Source organism: Paralichthys olivaceus, chromosome 13, assembly GCF_024713975.1.
Source record: "Paralichthys olivaceus isolate ysfri-2021 chromosome 13, ASM2471397v2, whole genome shotgun sequence".
Lineage (NCBI taxonomy): Eukaryota > Metazoa > Chordata > Actinopteri > Pleuronectiformes > Paralichthyidae > Paralichthys > Paralichthys olivaceus.
Genome location: NC_091105.1, coordinates 24,516,013 through 24,535,177, shown reverse-complemented (window position 1 = coordinate 24,535,177; position 19,165 = coordinate 24,516,013). Strand labels below are relative to the sequence as shown.

Genomic DNA, 19,165 nt, shown 5'->3' with positions numbered 1-19,165 from the left:
ATACTGTATCAAATAGAATTGGCTGTAATGTTTTCCAGGTTGGATGAGTAAGGCTAAGAACAAGACTTTCAAATGAATTATAATTTAGTTTAGGCTTAGGATTTATTAATAGACTTGAGTCAAATATGGCTCCAACTCCACCACCTCGACCAGTGCTTTGAGGAATATGAGTATTACAGTGACTGGGAGGAGTGGATTCATTTAAACTAACATAGTCATCCCCCTGCAGCCAGGTTTCATTAAGACAAAATAAATCAATATCATAATTAGATATTAATTCATTGACTAAAACAGCTTTGGAGGATAAGGACCTGATATTCAAGAGTCCACATTTAATTCTCTTATTTTGGACTGCTGGAGATGTTGATTTCATTTTTATTAAGTTGTTATGATGAACTCCTCTTCTGTTTGTTTTATCTTTAAATAATGTAGGTGGACGGGGGACAGACACGTCTCTATACTAAAGGATTGGGTGGGCAGCTGCTCTAATGGAGGCGCAGAGGAGCGTGTAAGACTCCAGCTCTGCTTCCTGGTCTCAACTCTGGGTTGTCACGGTTTTGGTCAACTAATAAACTTGGCCATATTTCTAGATATGAGAGCTGCTCCATCCAAAGTGGGACGGATGCCATCTCTGCTAATCAGACCAGGTTTTCCCCAGAAAGGTGTCCAGTTATCTATGAAGCCCACGTCGCTTGCTGGACACCACCTTGACAGCCAGCGGTGAAATGATGACATGCGGCAATACATGTCATCAGTGGTCACACTGATGACATGTATAACTCCAAGATATCTTGGAGTTGAAATTTTTCCCTCCACGTCGTCCATTGCAATAAAACATTTTCAAGGTATATACAGTCAGATAGAGAAGGTTGAATCTTCTAAATTCACTTCAAGCCCGAATAGCAAAAGTTAAAATGGATATACTTCCTCTTGTTAATTTTTACTCTTCTATGATCCCTCTTGCTCTCCCTTTGGGATATTGGGATAAACTTCAGTCATTAGTTTCTAAATTCATATGGAAAGGAAAGAGACCGCGCCTAAAACTCACAACTCTCCAGCGAGACAAGACACTAGGGAGGCTAGCTTTGCCAGATTTTATTATCTAATTCTGGTCTTATGTGCTACACCCTTTATATACATGGTTCAACCCTAGTTCCTCTGTTTCTTGGAGACCAATTGAGGAGAGTATTGCAGCACCTCACAGGTTGCAAGACCTAGTGTATGCTAACATACCATTGAAAAAAGCCAAGTTACGTTTAGGCCCTGTTATTTAATTTCTACTCACATCTTACCGAACTGTAATGAAGCATGTTGGCACAGATTATAAATGGCATAATCATGCACCGATTTTCAACAATTTCTTACTTCTTACTGGTAATGTGCCCTTTTCAATTCTGCATTGGAAGAATAGGGGAGGGAATTTTTTAAAATATCTATATAGTGTCCATGGTTTACGAGCTTTTAATGATCTACAAGCTGAATTTGATGTTCCAAGTTCATCTTTTTTCATCTATATGCAGTTAAGATCAGCTATGCGGGCATACAGTGTCCCGTGGGGAACAGCTCTCCCCACACACCCTCTACATAAATGACTTGCCCCAGTAGGACCTACAAGTGGGATGGTTTCTAAACTTCACAAATTAATTTCTGGACCCTATAAACCCTAACCAGTAGAGGGTGTTTGGAATAGAGATTTAAATGAAGTAAATGATAGAGAGATTTGCTGGGACACAGTGTGGAAAAATCTCTGTGGTACATCCACAAACCCCAACCATCAATTAATACACTATAAGTATGTTCATAGGATGTACCTCACCTCCAGAAGGCATTATTCTATGAAGATCACCACATCTCCGAATTGTGATCTTTGCCCACTTAATGCCCAGGGGTCACTCTTACATGTTTATTGTGAGTGCCCCGGTGTGGTTAGATTCTGGAAGGAAATATCTCTCACTTTAAGTAACATTCTTAAGATCAGGATACCAGTCTCCGCAGCCTTAGTTCTGCTCAATGACGACTCTTCTTTAAATCTGTCCCTGCAGCATAGACGTATTCTGTGGGCCAATGTCACAGCAGCCAAGAAGATGCTGGCCCTTAGTTGGCAACAACCACATTCCTTGGATCGGCAGCAGTGGGCCAATTAATTTCTCGAATTTAAGACTTTGCAGGCCTGGGAGGCAGCACACAAGTTAGTTAAAGAAAGGGTGCAGCACGGCCGACCTTGATTTTTCTGTTATATTTTTATTAGGGGGAGAGATCCTGGGTGGGCGGTTCATAGGGAGTCGCCTAGTGATCACAAAAAAGATGAATATCGTTTACCATGACCAAAGGTGGAGGCTGAGGTGGTGGAGGCAAGTTGCTGGCAGCAGGCATGGGTGGCAGTGTAGCTGAGCAGGGATCAGTGAGGATGGGGTAGTATTTAAAGGGACCACTTTGGTGAGAGAATGGGCTGTGATTGGTGGGTGACTGATGAGCACCCATAAACCTATCAGTAGCTGACAGCTGAGCATATGACTCTGTGTCCTGCATGAACTATTACAATGCTTCATTTCTTAACATTGTATATTTTCTATATTTCTATGTACTTCTTCATATTTCTTCACCCAAGTAATGAATGCTATTTATCTGATGTCTTTTTGCTGCTGTAACATTGCAAATTTCCTCATTGAGGGACTAATAAAGGACTTCTTAGTCTTATTCTTATAAAACTCAGTTTCAGGATTAAATCACAACACAGGTAGTAAACTAACAGAAAAACATCAGGTGATACTATTTCAATTCAAAGAAACAAATATAACAAAAAGAGGACGCTTAACAATACCTGCACTCACAACCTAATGGAAACCAAAACAAAAATAAATCCTCACTAACAAGGCAATGGTTCAAATCAAAAGACAAACGAAAAAGCATCCCGCTCCTAATGTCTCTAACATACTCTAATAAACATTTCTGGGTGTCAGTGATCAGTTTGAAAATAATTGTAGTCTAGCCTGATTCTCAGGCAACAGAAATGAATATCTCACAACAACAGCTGGACAGAATTTTTACCACAAGCCTTAAGTGCTTCTCATGATTGGAGGCTTGCAGTTAATGCTGCTCCAATCTGGACCCTTGTCTCCACCACCAGCCAGGAAGGAGGAGGAGCATCTGCCAGGACTCCAGAGGATACAGAAAGAGACACAACACACACTAATATGCTGAACTAGAGGTTTACAGCCAAATTCACCAATAAACTGTAGCTGAATGGTGAAAACCGAGTTTATTGAGGTGCATATGACATTGCAATGGCAGCAATTTTGTAATTGTAGCAAAGTCAAGGCCCACACTTAGAACCTGATGAAAAGGAGTGCATGGAGGAGAAGCGGGCATGCCTTTCAAACTGACGATGTTCGCCCTCTACTGGAAAAGGACACAAACTACTTCAGACTTGCTTTATGTGGTTCTCGGCTGTATATTTTAAATTCAGACGGGACATTACAGGTTGAATACGAACTTTTCTCTTCAAGTTCAAATTAATGTTTGAAGTTCAAATTAAAAGTGAAAGCCCGTTTCGGAACCCACTGTAACCTGTAAACATGATATTTAAAATGGCTTCTTTATAAATATATTGGTCTGATGGATACAGTCTTGTAAAGGAAATTTTACATTTGTGTATGTTTAATTGCATGAGTAGACATGTATGTGGAGGACTGACCAAATGGTTGACCAAATTGTTAATCTAAAAGGGCAACCTTAAGGTTTACAATGGTTAGTTTTATGGCCTCGAGAGACCACATCTTTATGGTATCTTTTGGTATCTCTGATTTGGATCTAACACCTGGTGTCTCACAGGGGGGTCATCAACAGAACATGTAAACAAAATGACAGGATGTCTCCTCCACTGAGTGAAACTACAAGAGAGAACTTTGGCATGCTTAGTGGGAGGGGGCTGTGAGTTATAAGACACTGATTCTCCTATTTCTTTGCTCATTTGTGCATGTCATTCACGTGATGTGTACTGATGAGTCCATCTGCAGATGCTGAATTAAACTTTCAGAAAGAAGTGTTTGACTTTGTCCTTGTTTCACAGAAATTGCCACCACAGTCTTTACTGTACAGATACTATATTTAGTAAATATACATACAACTATGCAGTACCTGGGTTGTCTGCATGTTCCCTATGGCTGCCAGTTATCCTGAATTAATTCTATAATCACGCTAATGTATTCTCATACAATATTGTGTTCTTTTGTCCCAGCACACTACTACTGATAAAAGGAGGGGAGAGAGTCATTAGCAAACGCAGTACATCTGTACACAATCTCTCCCTGGCACCAATCCCTGAGCCACCTGCCCACTCTCCCTCTTGCCACCGACACTGACCACCCCCAACTACCACAAATATTAAATGATGTAATGATGTTATAAAAAAAAGAAAATATCGACGCATGACAAAAGCAGGATGTGACTAAGCAGACAAGGAACAGAAACACAGTAACAAACACAGTGACAGTGGACAGAGGGAGATGAGAGGAGCAGAGTAAACAGACACAGAGGTACAGAGCAGACAGTTTAACTGGATAGAGAGGTTCGGAGGCAGGCAGACAGACAGACACAAAAAGGGAGGTGAATGCCAAGTCATCCTACTCTTATGATCTGCCCACGCCACATACAGTATGAGACAGGAAGATTGCTACTTCCCTGCACTGCAGCACCACAACTTTTCCTGGAGTAAGTGAAAACCTGTGCTGCAGCTACTTTGTATTTGCACATTAATTGATATTTAACTTTGTTAAAATCATGGCAGTACAACTTCTGCATATAGAAATGTTGTCAATTTTGTAAGTAAAGCACAGCACAATCCTGTTTTCCCCAATTTTTTTTTTTTGCTGAATGAAAGAATGCAATGAGTATAAAAGCTACTTTTTTAAAGATTTTTTGAAATCTTTTCTTTATTGACAGGATAGCGACCATGAAATGGGGAGAGGGAAGGGGGAAGACATGCAGCAAAGGGCTGGGTCAAACAAACCTGCAACTGCTGCAGGAGGACTCAACTTAGCCTGGCAACTTAACCTGGCTGTTTGCACTTTATTTTTTTATCCCACTAACCTCTGGAAAAATGTGAAATAACTTATACACACATGGTGCAATTAACATATATACACACTCCATACAGTTAAAGTTGTCACCACATTTGGAACAAATGTAACACTGCACCTTTTAATGTATATAGTTTTAGTATTATATTTGACTTATGTAGTAAGCTCTTTCTACCTTGTTTTTATTTATTACTTAATCAATGTACTACTAAGCTGACCTGTTTCTTCTCATCTGTCCAACATCTTTCATTGTACTGTTGGCCCTGTCTTAACTTGCACATGACAAATAAATATTGAAACCCAGTTAGAGAGGTTACTGGTACACTGGTGAGGAAGGAAAAGATTTTGCTTGACCTGTGCTTGCAAATCCCATGAAGCAAGATTGTAAATAAAAATGGACAACATTTCCATTTCCTCCCACCGAATATATCTATATTCTATCGAATGCTCCACAGCACAAAAACACACAAGTTTTTCACTTAAGTTAAATAGAGGATGACTCACTACAGGTACAACACTTCAAGGACATAAATGAGTGATGCTTGAGACAAAAGAACACTTTAGTCAGTGTCTCAAAATGTAGTATGAAAATGTGACTCTTGTCCAATCCATTGTTATTGTGGCTGGAGGTGCACTTCCTCCTTGCCACGGTGTGGTGCCGTGATGGCCTTTCCGACGCACTGGTTAATGTGAAAAATAGCCCAGTCTGAACTGCTAATCTGCCTTTTACAGTGCCATACAACATTTCTCCAAAGTAAAATTAGTGCAAGAGCGTGTTCCATTCAAGTTAAAGGAATATATCAAGTAGTAAAAGAGAGACGCAAACTGTACCGCATAGGTCACAAATAGAAACGGTTCTATTCTGACCCAAATCGGTTATTAGATTTTGACAGAGCATTTACGGTAGTTGTATTTTAACCTGCACAGCTCTTATTGTCTTTATGGAAGTAAATCCTGGCAGCACATGGTAGAGTTTACTTCTCCCACTGAACAAGAGAAAGTGGGGAACTAAGAGAGAAGGAGTGTTAAAACTGTGTGTTTGAAAGTTGTTAATATTTGTTGAGTTTGAGTTTGTGAAATGAAGTTAAGAAAAAAAAAGAAAAGGGAAAACTCAAACTACATCTTGACTTTAATTTAAGTGTTAACACATTATTAAGAGAAAAATTCTGCTGTGATGAAGATGATAGTGAAGATCAAGTGGATCCAGTTTCCTGAAGTGTGACTTTGCAATTACATCATGGAAATTGATGACTGGGTTTTTTGATGCTTGTGTAACTCTAACTTTAACCAAGTGTCATTTCTGTATCTTTTTTAATTTATTAAAACATGTTCCACTTAAAAAACGTATCTGCAGTCTTTAACTGTCTAGTTAAATTTCTCTGCAGTGAGTCAAAATACGTAACATAAGGTTCTGCAATTAAAAAGTGCTCACCTTGGTTGACATTTTAAAGTTGTTATCAGTGGCAGAATCTCAGTCACCATCAGCATTCTCTCTGACAGAGCTGGGGTTGGGAGTGGAGTGCACATTGGTGCGGGCATTGAACTACATTCCCAAATTCAACAAAGCACATGTTGAATAAGTATCCAGGCCCAGGGGACCTCCCTGACCTTCCAGAGAGAACCACAGAGATTAATAATAAAATAATGTAAACCCAATGAGGGGCCTGTACTACGCAACAGGATTTGCAGTCTTGGTAACTTCAAGTTTAATTTTGGGTTTTCAGTCCTACAAAGCTCGTTCACTTCTTATCTGGGTAAATCACCATAGTAAAGTATGCTGAATGGTTGACCAATTCCTTTGAAATATGACATCACCATTCGTATAGGATCCTGTGAAGCCCAAACCATGGATTATTAGAGGGTCTCTCAGGAGGACAGGGGTCTTCCAAAACCGACAAAATCTGTTGACCTATTCCAATAAGTATCTTTATGAAAATAGATTCTCATCAGAGGGAATGTTAAACCTTTGTCAGTTGCTTGAGCTGAACATAACCAACCTGACACGTAGGAGCAATGTGCTCACAGCACCACAGACTGTCTGCATTGATCTATGTTTTTTTACTCCTGGGAGTTACTGATATTGATGTACTGGGTGTGTTAGTGGCAGAATAACCAAACATGGTTTTATCCCTCGATTTAAGTATGTATCCTCAAATGAAATAAATATGAATTTGGAATGGGGGATAGATAGTTTTCAAATTTACCTTGTGACAACCCCCATCCCTCCCTCTCTTCTCTCTCTGAGACAGCCCTCAGCCCTCACCAAAATGACACTACACATTTCCAGATGCACCGGGCGCTTCCTGTCACCAGAGTACTAAATCTGCTCATTCATGTTCTGTGCGTCATGGCGAACTAAAAAGGGTCCATATGTTTTATTGACTAGTAATTGCAAATGTTTCCACCACAGTGTGTCCTCAGAGTCAGTGCAGACAGTGTGTGTCAAACTAAAGCTCATTATAGGGGCTATGTCTTCACCTTACACATGCTCCCCTTAGGCAACATCATGAGAAAGCACCACATACACTACCATTGTTACGCAGATGACACCCAGCTGTACATATCTATGAAGCATGATGAATCTAATCACTTAGTTCAACTTCAGGAATGTCTCCAGAACATCAAGGCCTGGATGACCCAAAACTTCCTACTTCTAAACAAAACTGAGGTCATTGTAATTGGCCGTAAACATCTTAGAGAATCACTGTCTGAACAGATAGTTACATTGGATGGTGTCAGCTTGGCCTCCAGCTCAACTGTGAGGAACCTTGGAGTTATGTTTGACCAGGACATGTCATTTAACAAACACATAAAACAAGTCTCTAGGACAGCTTTCTTCCACCTGCGCAATATTAACAAAACTAGAAACATCCTGTCTAAGAAGGGTGCTGAAAAACTAGGTCACGCATTCGTTACCTCTAGATTAGATTACTGTAATTCCTTATTATCAGGATGCTATGGAGCCCCCCAGGGGACACAGGGAAAGGAAAATGATGGGTGAAAAAAAAGGACGGACTTTAGCGAGATCCTGAGAAACTTTTGCGAGATCCCGAGAAAGTTTTGCGAGATCCCAAGAAAGTTTTGCGAGATATCGAGATAGTTTTGCGAGATCCCGCAAACAAAGTATTCTGGACCAGACTGGTGTTTCGTTGATGAAAGAAGAGGCGCAATGGAGAACGACTTGGAGAGCTTCTTGAATTCAAGAGAGGCCCCAAAAGAGGACATAAATCGAATGAAGAGAGACAAGGTGGGCTAATATCCATTCATATTCATTAAAAATTAATTAATCAATTTAGCAACGCAGACCCCGAGTCAGTGACAGGGTATAAGCTAGGGCTATTTAATGCATGCGCTCATTACTTCTCTGCTCTAAGCAGTATATATATTGTATGTACAGTCTATGATAGACTGGTTATAAAAAGGCTCTAATGTTAGTCCTACAACCATAACGTTGTGTCGTTAGGGATTTAATTTTTTACTTTGCTTTATGTAGAGCTACGTATGCATACATGGACGCCATGGCTAGTTGTGCATACTGTAGAGGCTGGTACAATGAAATACAATGAAACTGTATCGTGACCACAAGGTTTATCACCTGAATACAAATATGAAAAAGAAAATAATGCGTGTTGTGTCACGTTCTGTGGTACGAGTGTCTTAAACAGCTAGGTTTTCATCTTGCTTGTCCTAGTGATGAAGCTTGACATAGCATAGATTTTACCGTAGCTTATTTTTATTAATAACCTAGTGTTTGTCAAACCAAACCAAAAAATACATCAACACATTTCTGCAGCAGAATAAATACATGTGCTGTCACTTGCAGGGTTGTTCATTTACTATTAAACTCGAAACTGCACCCAATTAAATAAAAAACTAGATTTCTGCTTGAAATGGATGTAATGGACTTTGTGTGAAGTAGGCCAGCTTTCCATCTAGCATCTCTGTTACATTACTGTAATACCAGCTATGTCCAGGTGCATTGTAACACTGCAGTGACACTGTTTTGAGAGGGGAGGGTTATGGCTTTGGATCTGTGTGTGTGTGTTTATCATTCATGTTCAAAGCAAGCATCTCAAATATGTCTTCTAATATTTTATGTTTGCAGATTGACAAGGCAGTGTTACAGGTGATGAGTGATGACCAGATGGCCAAATATGTCACATCCTACGGTGAACGTATAGCTGTCCTTTCATTTTGTAAACAAACAGAGACCGCTCAATGCAGCACAGAGAAGGAGACAGTTTTACAAAGACTAAGGGACAAAATAGGAACACGCAAAATGAAAGCAAAAACAAAAGGTGTGTTTCATAAGACAGGTGAGGGGATGTCAAGACAAAGAAATGCTGCAGGAGAAAAGTGCTCAAGGAAGATTGAAATTGGATGGCTTCATTTTGGCAGTAATGACTACCAGCAAGTGAGAACCAGGAATGGTGGAGGAACAAGGCATATGAGTGTGGACAAAACGACAACTGTTGCACAGATTTTGGACATAGGGAAGGACCTCTTTTTTCCAAATGGGCGCTCAGCAAAAGGGCAAGCTGCTGATTTTACATTCGATGTGTGTGATTTTAAAAGAAACAAAATTCCCCTTGATGATACTGTTGGCAGACTCTATGCACAAACTAGGCTGAAGCTGCTGAGATTTTAGATTTGCACAAAAGAAGAAGGCCCTTCAACAGATGAAGATTCGTTATCTGAGGATTTATCTGAAGGAGCAGATTTAAAGCTGGCTGATGGATGTCACACAGATTCAGAAGATTTGATAACTGATCAGCTGGATGACAATGACAAAAGCTATGAGGTATGTGGCAGTATGAAATATATTTGTAATCAATAAAATTATGATAATGGCTGGGACAGATGGAACAAATTAGCCTGAAGATTACACTTAAGGTAATAACTCATTTAAACTTGTACTTTGCAGTTGTATTCCCTAAGAGAGAGAGATAAATTAGTCATTAACTTGCACCCCTGTAGGAATCAGTTTTATATGTGTTTCTTGTTTACATATGTGATCAGACACATTTTTCGTTGCATTTGTTTATTCATTAATGCATTTATTTGATTTTATTACATAATTATTACTGTATTTATACAGACTTTACCGGTGTAGACTTAAGTGGGTGCTATTTTGAGCCACATGTGTTTTTTGTACACCATTTAATATTATAATAATATGATTTTATTTATTACTGCTGACAACAACATTCTTCTGTCTTTCATTTGTTTCCAGATGCAACCAAGATCCCAACAACAAACCATTGATCTGACCAGTGGAGCACTCCCCACTGCCCACTACCCACTGCCTCTTCAAACCTTTGAAGAGGCAGATACAATATTATGGGACTCTGAAGATGACCTTGGCGGTGAGGAGGCAGTTATAATAAGAAGCAGCAGTGGGGATCTCACACGGGTAATGTGAAATGATCAGGAACATTTAAGGATATGGAGGAATAAATACTGAAGCCTAACCAGTATAAATAGAGCAATGCACTGTCATATTAATAGTTTATATATTAATAGTAATAGTTAATTTGATCCTATGAATTCAGAAATTCAGTTGTGCATCCACAAATAAACTATGTCCTATATTTGTTATGGCATATGCACTCTGTTTACCCAATATCATTTGGGCACAGGAATGAAATAAGTTACAGTGTTGTAGAACTCTAACTGTACTTAACCCTATGTTTATAGAGCTTCATTTTGATTAGCAATTCAGTGCTTTTTGCTAATTTACCACATTTTATATCGCAAAAAATCAACTAAGACCTGATGGAAACCTGTGGAATTCCACCCTAAGGTGGACTGTAAGATGAGGCATGTCTGATTTCTGATTGCATTATACTGTACTATATAATGTATGTGAATTTACAAGGTTTGACTTTTTCCATTTCGTCAAAGTGCAGAGCTGAATGCAGTACCTATGCAGGATTTACAACTCCCAAACTGCACAGGTAAGATGCATCACAGCAAGCAACTCTAAACACATCCTGTCACAGTTCATCTCTCTCTCACCACTCTGCACCTGCCTGCTTCAATCTGCCAATCAGACACACCCCTCTCATCAAGCCAACTCCACTCACCTGTGCTCTCTGTTCTGCTCTGGCTGCATTTAAGCCCCAGCTCCACTCTCACTCATCGCCAGATTGTTCTCGATGCTTGCACCAGACTCTCCAGTGTTTCTCTGCCTGATCTCCCGGTTTCGACCCTGCTTGTCTTCGACCATCCTGCCTGACCGATCTCCTGGTAATCACCTCAGCCTTCCGTCCCCAACCACGATCCTCGCCTGCTCCTTTCTGGATTCTGCCTGTCTGCTCCCTTGGCTATCCGGTGATTACCTGATTCCGCTCTGCAGAGTGAGTGTCACTCTCGTCTCCTCTGTGGCATCCTGCAGTTCTGTGGCTCTGACAATAAAGTTTGTTACCAATGATACCCGCCTGTCTTTGTGCTGCTATTGGGTCCAAACCAAACCCATTACACATCCTTTAAACACAACTTAACTGTTAATGTCATACTGATGTTGGAACATAACTGCAGCTAGTGTTAAAAACGAAGTGGACATCCTGGTGTCTTTTATGGATCTTTTACTGATGAAAAATGACTATCAGAAGTACACAAAAACATAGACTTCTTCTTCTGGCTAACACGTTCTTCTTCTTCTATGGTACTAAACTTTGACCTTTTTCTCTCATCTCATTGCACGCATAACCAAATGCCACCTTGTTGTAACATAAATTAAATCATGTGTTGTCATAATTACTTTTAACTGTATTTTTCACTGTTTTAATATAAATCATGAAATTATGATTGATTGAATGAATAATAATGAACTAAAGATATAACAACTGTGGTTGGGGCTAATTTGTCCTGGGATATAAAACAAATTGCAAATAGGAAGCCTGTTTTAAAAACTGGAGGTGTGCAGTTTGTGAGAGGGTCTTATGAAAAGATGAAAAGAGGGAAACATTGGATCAAGTATTATTTTGACCTTTACACAAAAATACCAAAAGGGGATAGGATAAAGGCTTTGGCCTCTGCTTCAATCATTGACCCCTATGCTTTTGTCGTGTGTATGTTTTGTTGTTTTGGCAGGACGGTGAACTGAATTTCAATTTGCCCTCCAATTCAAGCAGCCAGCTTTCCCCATCAACCTCAGCCAGCAACCCAGGAAATCCACATAGAACACGGTGTGCTTTAATTTGCAGGTTAAAGGTTGTTCAAGATCTTTTGGCTTTATTAATGGACAGCAGTATAATGAATTAGACTTTAAAGATGGAATTTGTAAATGAAAAAGCTGTAGATGATGCAGGAGTGTCAAGGGAAGTTTACACAGCATTCTGGGAGCAATTTCTCAAACAATGTGAGGGGGAAACAGAGCGAGTTCCACGACTGAGGCCAGATTTCTGTGAGGCCAAATGGCAAGCAGTTGGGCATATCTGGGTGAAGGGATTGTTAGATCATGGTGTCATGCCAGTGGCTCAGCGGTAGAGCAGGTCGTCTAATAACCAGAAGGTTGGTGGTTCGATCCCCGCTCCCGCTCACCATGGCCTGAGATGCCCCTGAGCAAGGCACCGCCCCCCCAATATCTGCTCCCCGGGCACTGGCAACAGCAGCCCACTGCTCCAGTATATGTGTGTGCATGGCATCTGTCATTGTGTATTTCATGTATACATGTAAAAGTGTTAAACGTGACAATAAAAGTATATCTTATTCTTCTTGACAGTGTTGATGTAAACATCTTGATGGCATAATTTCTCAACTACTTACCTCCCCTTGCTGTGGAGAAGGCTCTCCAGGGAACAATGGAGGAAGATGATGAGGAGGACTTGCTCGAACTTTTTACAAGGATGGGTTCCCATTTCCTACCTCCAAAGGAAGGCATGAAGGCTGCCATAGAAACAATGGCTCACAAAGCCATTCTGCAAGAGCCAAAATTTATAGTTGATTGCTTCTCCACACCTATTTCTCAGGTAAAACCGAAACTGTTGGACAAGGAAAGTCTGTTGTTTCTTTACGAGTCAAAAAAGGCCACAGGCAAGAGTGTCACAACTGTTTGAAACAACAAAGATGGTGCTGTCTCAGAGAGAGCAGACAACCTTTAACCATCTCCAGCGTTATGTGAAAAATGCTGACCAAACCAAGGCTGAGAAAATCCTACGCTTTTGCACTGGGTCCTCTGTCGTATGTGTTGACAAAATCATAATTTGCTTTAATGTTGAAACTGGGCTTAGCAGAAGGCCTGTTGCTCATACCTGTGGAGCAACCAAGCGGCAACATCCCGGGCTGAGCGCTGAGGCCAATATGGTCGTGCAAATAACTGCAGTTCACTGGGTGGCCACTTGAGGCTGGCTCCAAGAGGGAGTCAATTCCCACTGACTCCCATGTTAAAAAGCCAGACTTGAGAGCAGAATTAAACCTGTTTACAGCCTGGTTCAAAAAACGGTTTTAGTCTTAATCAGTAAGTTCTTCCTTCATGACAACTCTGGGGGGGGGGGGGGGGGGGGTGAATTTTTTTCTAACTCGCTCGTTTAGATAATTTAGAGGTTTGAAATTGTGAATAATTATCACTTGATTGACACGTGACGTCAACGTTAGCTCGTCACTCTGGCTGTTTAGCCTGTGGTCTGCTCGGCTTCACCTGAGCTAACAGGCTAATCCCCGTCACCGAGCATGAGCGGAATCTGTGGAGGAGTTTTCACTCACATGTCGGATGAAAATTATCATTTGTTGTTCGGCTGATGTCCCGACGGAGAAGTGGAAGACGTCTGTGCTGCAGTGTCTGTGGTGAGTAAAGTACTGTCTTTGATTTACGTGTCAGTAGTGATGAGCAGGTATTATTATTACCTGGCTGGTTAGCTTAGCTCCGCTAACCTCCAGGCAAGATACCAGCAGTAATGGCGATGCTAACGGGAGGGACGAGAGTTATTAAACCAACATGAAGCCTTCACACAGCGGAGAGAGGAGTGTTAGAGTTCATGGTGATAAATCTTTTAAACTGAAGGCGACTGTGTGTTTAGTGAATATCATCAAGTTAGATATCTAACGTTATGTAAAGTTGTTCAGCTCCCCAACCTATTTGGCTTGACTACGTTACTGTGAGTAACTTCAGTAATAATGTTTTATGAGATTATTGTTTCAGAAATAACGTTAGTGCAGCTGCTGCAGTGTGAAACTTGTTGAGCTGGACTTTATTTATGAATGAACAGTTTACCTACCAGGTATAGACCTGTTTTCATAACTTACTAACAATTAAAGCAAATGATTGCACATGATGCATTACATTATATATGCAATACTTTTAATGTGAAAGAACTCCATACTGCACATTAATTGTAGTAGACTGTTTAATCCCAAACCATATTCAGATACATACTTGAATATCCACAGAATATAAGGACACAGACTTTGTTTGAAAGTAACACGTATCTCTGCAATAATGCCATACTTTTATTTTTCCTGTCATTTTATTAGGGACGGACGAACCTGAGGGATACAGCTGTGCTGACCGTGTTCTGTCTCTTATGGCAAAAAAGAAAAGACAACACTTTTTATCTAAGGTTTATCAAATCAGAAAGTAAAAGATGAACATTGTTGTGATAGTGTTAATTTTACCAACCATAATGGATATAGAAATTGACTCAATATTATTATCATGTTGACCAGCCTGAAGCTGCCGATCTCCACCATGTTGCTGCTGCCACAGTGGATTCTGAGGACATCAGGTGTTGCAGTGCTTCATGAAATGAAAAAAGTCATGTTAAAGGATGTTTTATGCTGAAATCATTGTCACATCTGTAGATATGAAGGAACAGAGGAGAAACACGATTATTTACAGATTCTATACGATACAATAATTACAATAATTTTGACACATGTAATATCAGCTGTGTTAAGCAGCCAAGACGGGTACTTACAGTTTATTCTGTGTTCAGCCGGTGGAAGCACCACAGATTTCAGTCAAACTGATGTACTAAAAGAAATAAACATTGTACAAATATATAAAATGTCTTTCTACCACATCTGTAATATTCAAGGGTGATAATCTCTCACAGTGCTGTTGATAACAGTCCACATCAAGTCCCTCAACTTCTCGCAGTGTTAAAACAGATACATATATAATAAATATGAGCACTGTTTACAACAGTGGTGTGTGGAGATTATAATCACATCTGCACTGAGTCTAATTCACTGTGAATTCTATAACAGGCTAAAAAAAAGAGGTTGTAATAGTAATGGCGGTTATACAAGTCTGTATCACATGCAGCTTATTAATATTAACTTATTAAAATTACAATCAAATGAAAAAACACAACTCTTTACTAAAGGTAGTTAACTTGCTTCAAACTTCATTAGATGTGTTAAATAAACGGTGAATTACCACAATAACATCAAAAACCACTTGAGGCTTGTAAGTATATGTAGTATGATTATGATAATAAATAAATCAATAGGTTTTGATGTTGTAAAGTTTCAGGGTAACTTACCTCTGTTCGGTTCGATGTTACGACCGCGACCATCCCAGAGCAACAACACCGCAGCGCTAGCCGGTTAGCAGTCGCGGGTAGCATTTAGCCTAGCTCCTTAGCCTGAGCCAACCAGGTAACGATAAGATCTGTGGGCGTGGCTCAGTTGTCAGTCTTCACTCGGCACACCTAGCGTCCACTCGCGCGCCTCCTCTTTGCCCATATATGGGTTAGCCAGGAACTAGGATGAGTCAGGCCCCGGCAAGATGGCGCTGGGTGAAACGCCTTCTACGAGCCTCATTTTCACTCTTCAGAAACCAACGGGTGACGTCACGGACACTACGTCCATCTTTATATACAGTCTATGGGAGCAACACTTGAAGTACCAGGTACGTACAGCTCTTACCCTGAATTTCGCACAGAGTTTGACAACATCCTCTCCAGCAACTACTTAGAAATGGACATCCTTTAAACTTGAAAGCAGTCTTGATCTGGCCGAATGGTAACAGCCGTCATTATTGTATGGTTGATAATATTTTATTTATGTATTTTTCGTTTGTTTGTTTTTGTTGTTTGTTTTGTCAATGAAATATCTGATGCACTGAACTGTGTGGTGAGCAGTGTGCAATTCTATTTTCTGTTGGTGCAATAGTACACCACAATAGTTTCAGTAGAATTTTTGTTACTTTGGAAATGACCGTAGCGTTCATTTCCACAATTTTGAGCCTAACCCACTTTAAAGGCTACACTTGTTTTAAAGAATGTTACAGGGTTGTCCATCACTGGAAGAATTGTTTAAGTGTTTAATGTTACACTGCCAAAACAGTATTATTATATTAATTATAATGCTGAGTGTTCATGTTTACCTAATCTGCAAGTTGATTTTGCTTGTGTGAAATGTGGCCTGAAAAGACCAGCTTCTAACTTGTACTATGCTTAATGGGCCTTCAGTATGATAATGTAGTATTTCAATTATATAATTTCATATCATTGATTCAAAATGCCGCAGCACGAGTGCTGACAGGAACTAGTAGGAGAGATCATATTACTCCTGGCTTAGCTTCTCTGCATTGGCTCCCTGTAAAATTTCCAAAAAATTTCAAAATCCTGCTCCTCACATATAAAGCCCTTAACAATCAAGCACCTTCATATATCAAAGAGCTCATAACACCATATTATCCAAATAGATCACTTCGTTCACAAAACACAGGCTCTCTAGTGGTTCCAAGAGTCAGTAAGATTAGAACAGGAGGTACAGCATTCAGCTACCAGGTCCTCTCCTGTGGAACCAGCTCCCACACTGGGTTCGGGAGGCAGGCACCATCTCTGCATTTAAAGTTAAACTTAAAACGTTCCTTTTTGATAAAGCCTATAGTTACTTCTGGACCAGGTGAGTCCTGAACCATCCCTTAGTTATGCTGCTATAGGTCTAGACTGCTGGGGGAACTCCCATCATCCACTGAGCACCTCTCCACTTCTCTCTGTCTCTCTGCCCCCCCACATTCACTCATTTATTTATTTTAATACATTTCAATGACTATTTCACTTCGTACTCCCATAGTCTCTCTCTCTCTTTTTTCTCTCTCATTTCAGATATCTCTGACCCCGGAACCTCAGGACAACAACTTCTCCTATTACTAATTACAATATCGCAGTAATTAATTATGATATCTAATGTGTCTGTTATTCACAGTAATTAATAGTCTTTACACTGTTGTTCACTTTTTAACTAGTCAGATCTGATACCTGATGGCGCTCAAGTGTCCCCGGTCTTTCTCTCACCTACTTCCCCCTCCCCACTATCCCTCTCTCTTCTATCCCCTCTTTTCCACCCCTCTCTCATCTCCTTCCCCTGTTTTCTTTGCTCACCCCAACCGGTCGAGATGATCGCCCACATTGAGCCTGGTTCTGCCAGAGGTTTCTCCCTGTTAATGAGGGAGTTTTTCCTCTCCACAGTTGCCAAAGTGCTTGCTCATTGTGGGAACTGTTGGGTTTCTTTATATTTTGATTTTAAGGTCCTGACCTTCTATGTAAAGTGCCTTGAGATAATGTGTATTATGATTTGGCGCTATACAAATAAAATTGAATTGAATTGTATTAAGTGAAACATTTCCGAGTCAAGTTTGGGGCAGTGCATCCATATGAATGAATGGTGTGTGTGTTAGTTTAACTTTCATTACCTTCTTAATATTAAAGATGATGATTGACAGGATCCTAAGTTATGAACATAACTATGCATCTATGAGACTTCACCATGGTCTTTACCTTAAATGATGCCATAATCTCCAACTTTTTTACCAACAAAACAGACAAATAACTAGTGTGAGCACCTCAGAGACTGTGTGCGTGCAATATAAGCCTTCAGTGCCCTTACTGGGCACAAGTCGGCAGGCCTGTTTCCTCCTGCAGCAGAGCGGGATCAGGTTGAAAAGAGCTGACTTCAACCACCTGATTTACCAACTGAGGGTTTACGAGGCAATAACGAGGGGTTTGGCCAGAGAGAAACACCTGAGTCATCTGTCTTCCATCTTTTTTTTTTTTTTTAGAATGTTTTATTTTTGTTTTCAGTTTTCAATTCAACAAAACACAAATACACAACTCAGAAAACCCTCCCCCAACCCACCTACAAACAAACAGTGAAAGAGAGGTAGAAAATAAAAATAATGAAGAAATTAGCATAATAAAAACAGTCGAGAGGCAAGGTAGACAAACAATAATCGCTAACGGCAAGGAACCTATAAATCTACAACCCGTCCACTATTGAAGGCGGCAATGTGTCCATATATGCTAAATAAGGCTGCAACATCTCTGTAAAAGTATTATAGTGTTTCTAAGTGGAGCACAGCTATTCATTTCTGAAACCCATCTTCCTATAGAAAGTTGGTCCGACTTCCACGTGATGGTGATGCACTTCCTGGCAACACACAAGGCCAATGAGAGAAACTTCTTTTGAGCTTTTCTTAATCGTGCATCAATATTTGTAGTGTCTCCTAATAAGCAGGTTTGAGGATCTAATGGGAGATGCACTCCAAGAAGTATTGTCATGATGTCAGAAAAATCATGCCAGAATGTGTTAAGTTTTGTGCATAACCAAGTGCAGTGCAGGAATGAGCCTTTTTCTATACTACATCTAAAACACAAGCTGGATATCTCAGGTTTATATTTATGCAATATCTGTGGCGTAAGATAGGTTTGATGGAGAAAGTTATAATAGGTCAGCCTGTATCTGGAGTTAATAGTGGCACTTTTTTGACACAATTCAGACCAGAGCGCTGTACCCATTATCACACCCAAATCGGACTCCCATTTCTCCCTTGATTTATGTAAACCTGGTTTTGGAGCATCATCCATCAAGAGTGAGAATACTTTTGAGAAAAGACGAGGTGTGTTGCCCTCATGAAGCAGTTTTTCCAGACCATTGAGCATGGGTAAAGTCATTTCAGATCCCAAAACAGATTTAAGAAATGATCTTAACTGTAAATAACAAAAAAAGTTTCTGCTGGACAGATCATACTTCCTTCTTAGGTCCTCGAAGGACATCAGGTATCGATTCTCATAGCAGTCCTCAAAATGATGAATCCCTTTCTGGTGCCACATTTCCAGGGTCTTATTATCCACAAT

General features: G+C 40.1%; 1 long non-coding RNA gene across 1 annotated transcript; it reads right to left on the bottom strand.

Annotated features, from left to right (window-relative positions):
• Positions 1-14,628: 14,628 nt before the first annotated feature.
• LOC138413523 (uncharacterized) lies at positions 14,629-15,672 on the bottom strand. Its single transcript, XR_011245879.1, has 3 exons — positions 15,566-15,672; positions 14,996-15,051; positions 14,629-14,814 (listed from the first exon to the last, which is right to left on the bottom strand). It is a non-coding gene; the product is annotated as an uncharacterized lncRNA (long non-coding RNA).
• Between the last annotated feature and the right edge of the window lie 3,493 nt (positions 15,673-19,165).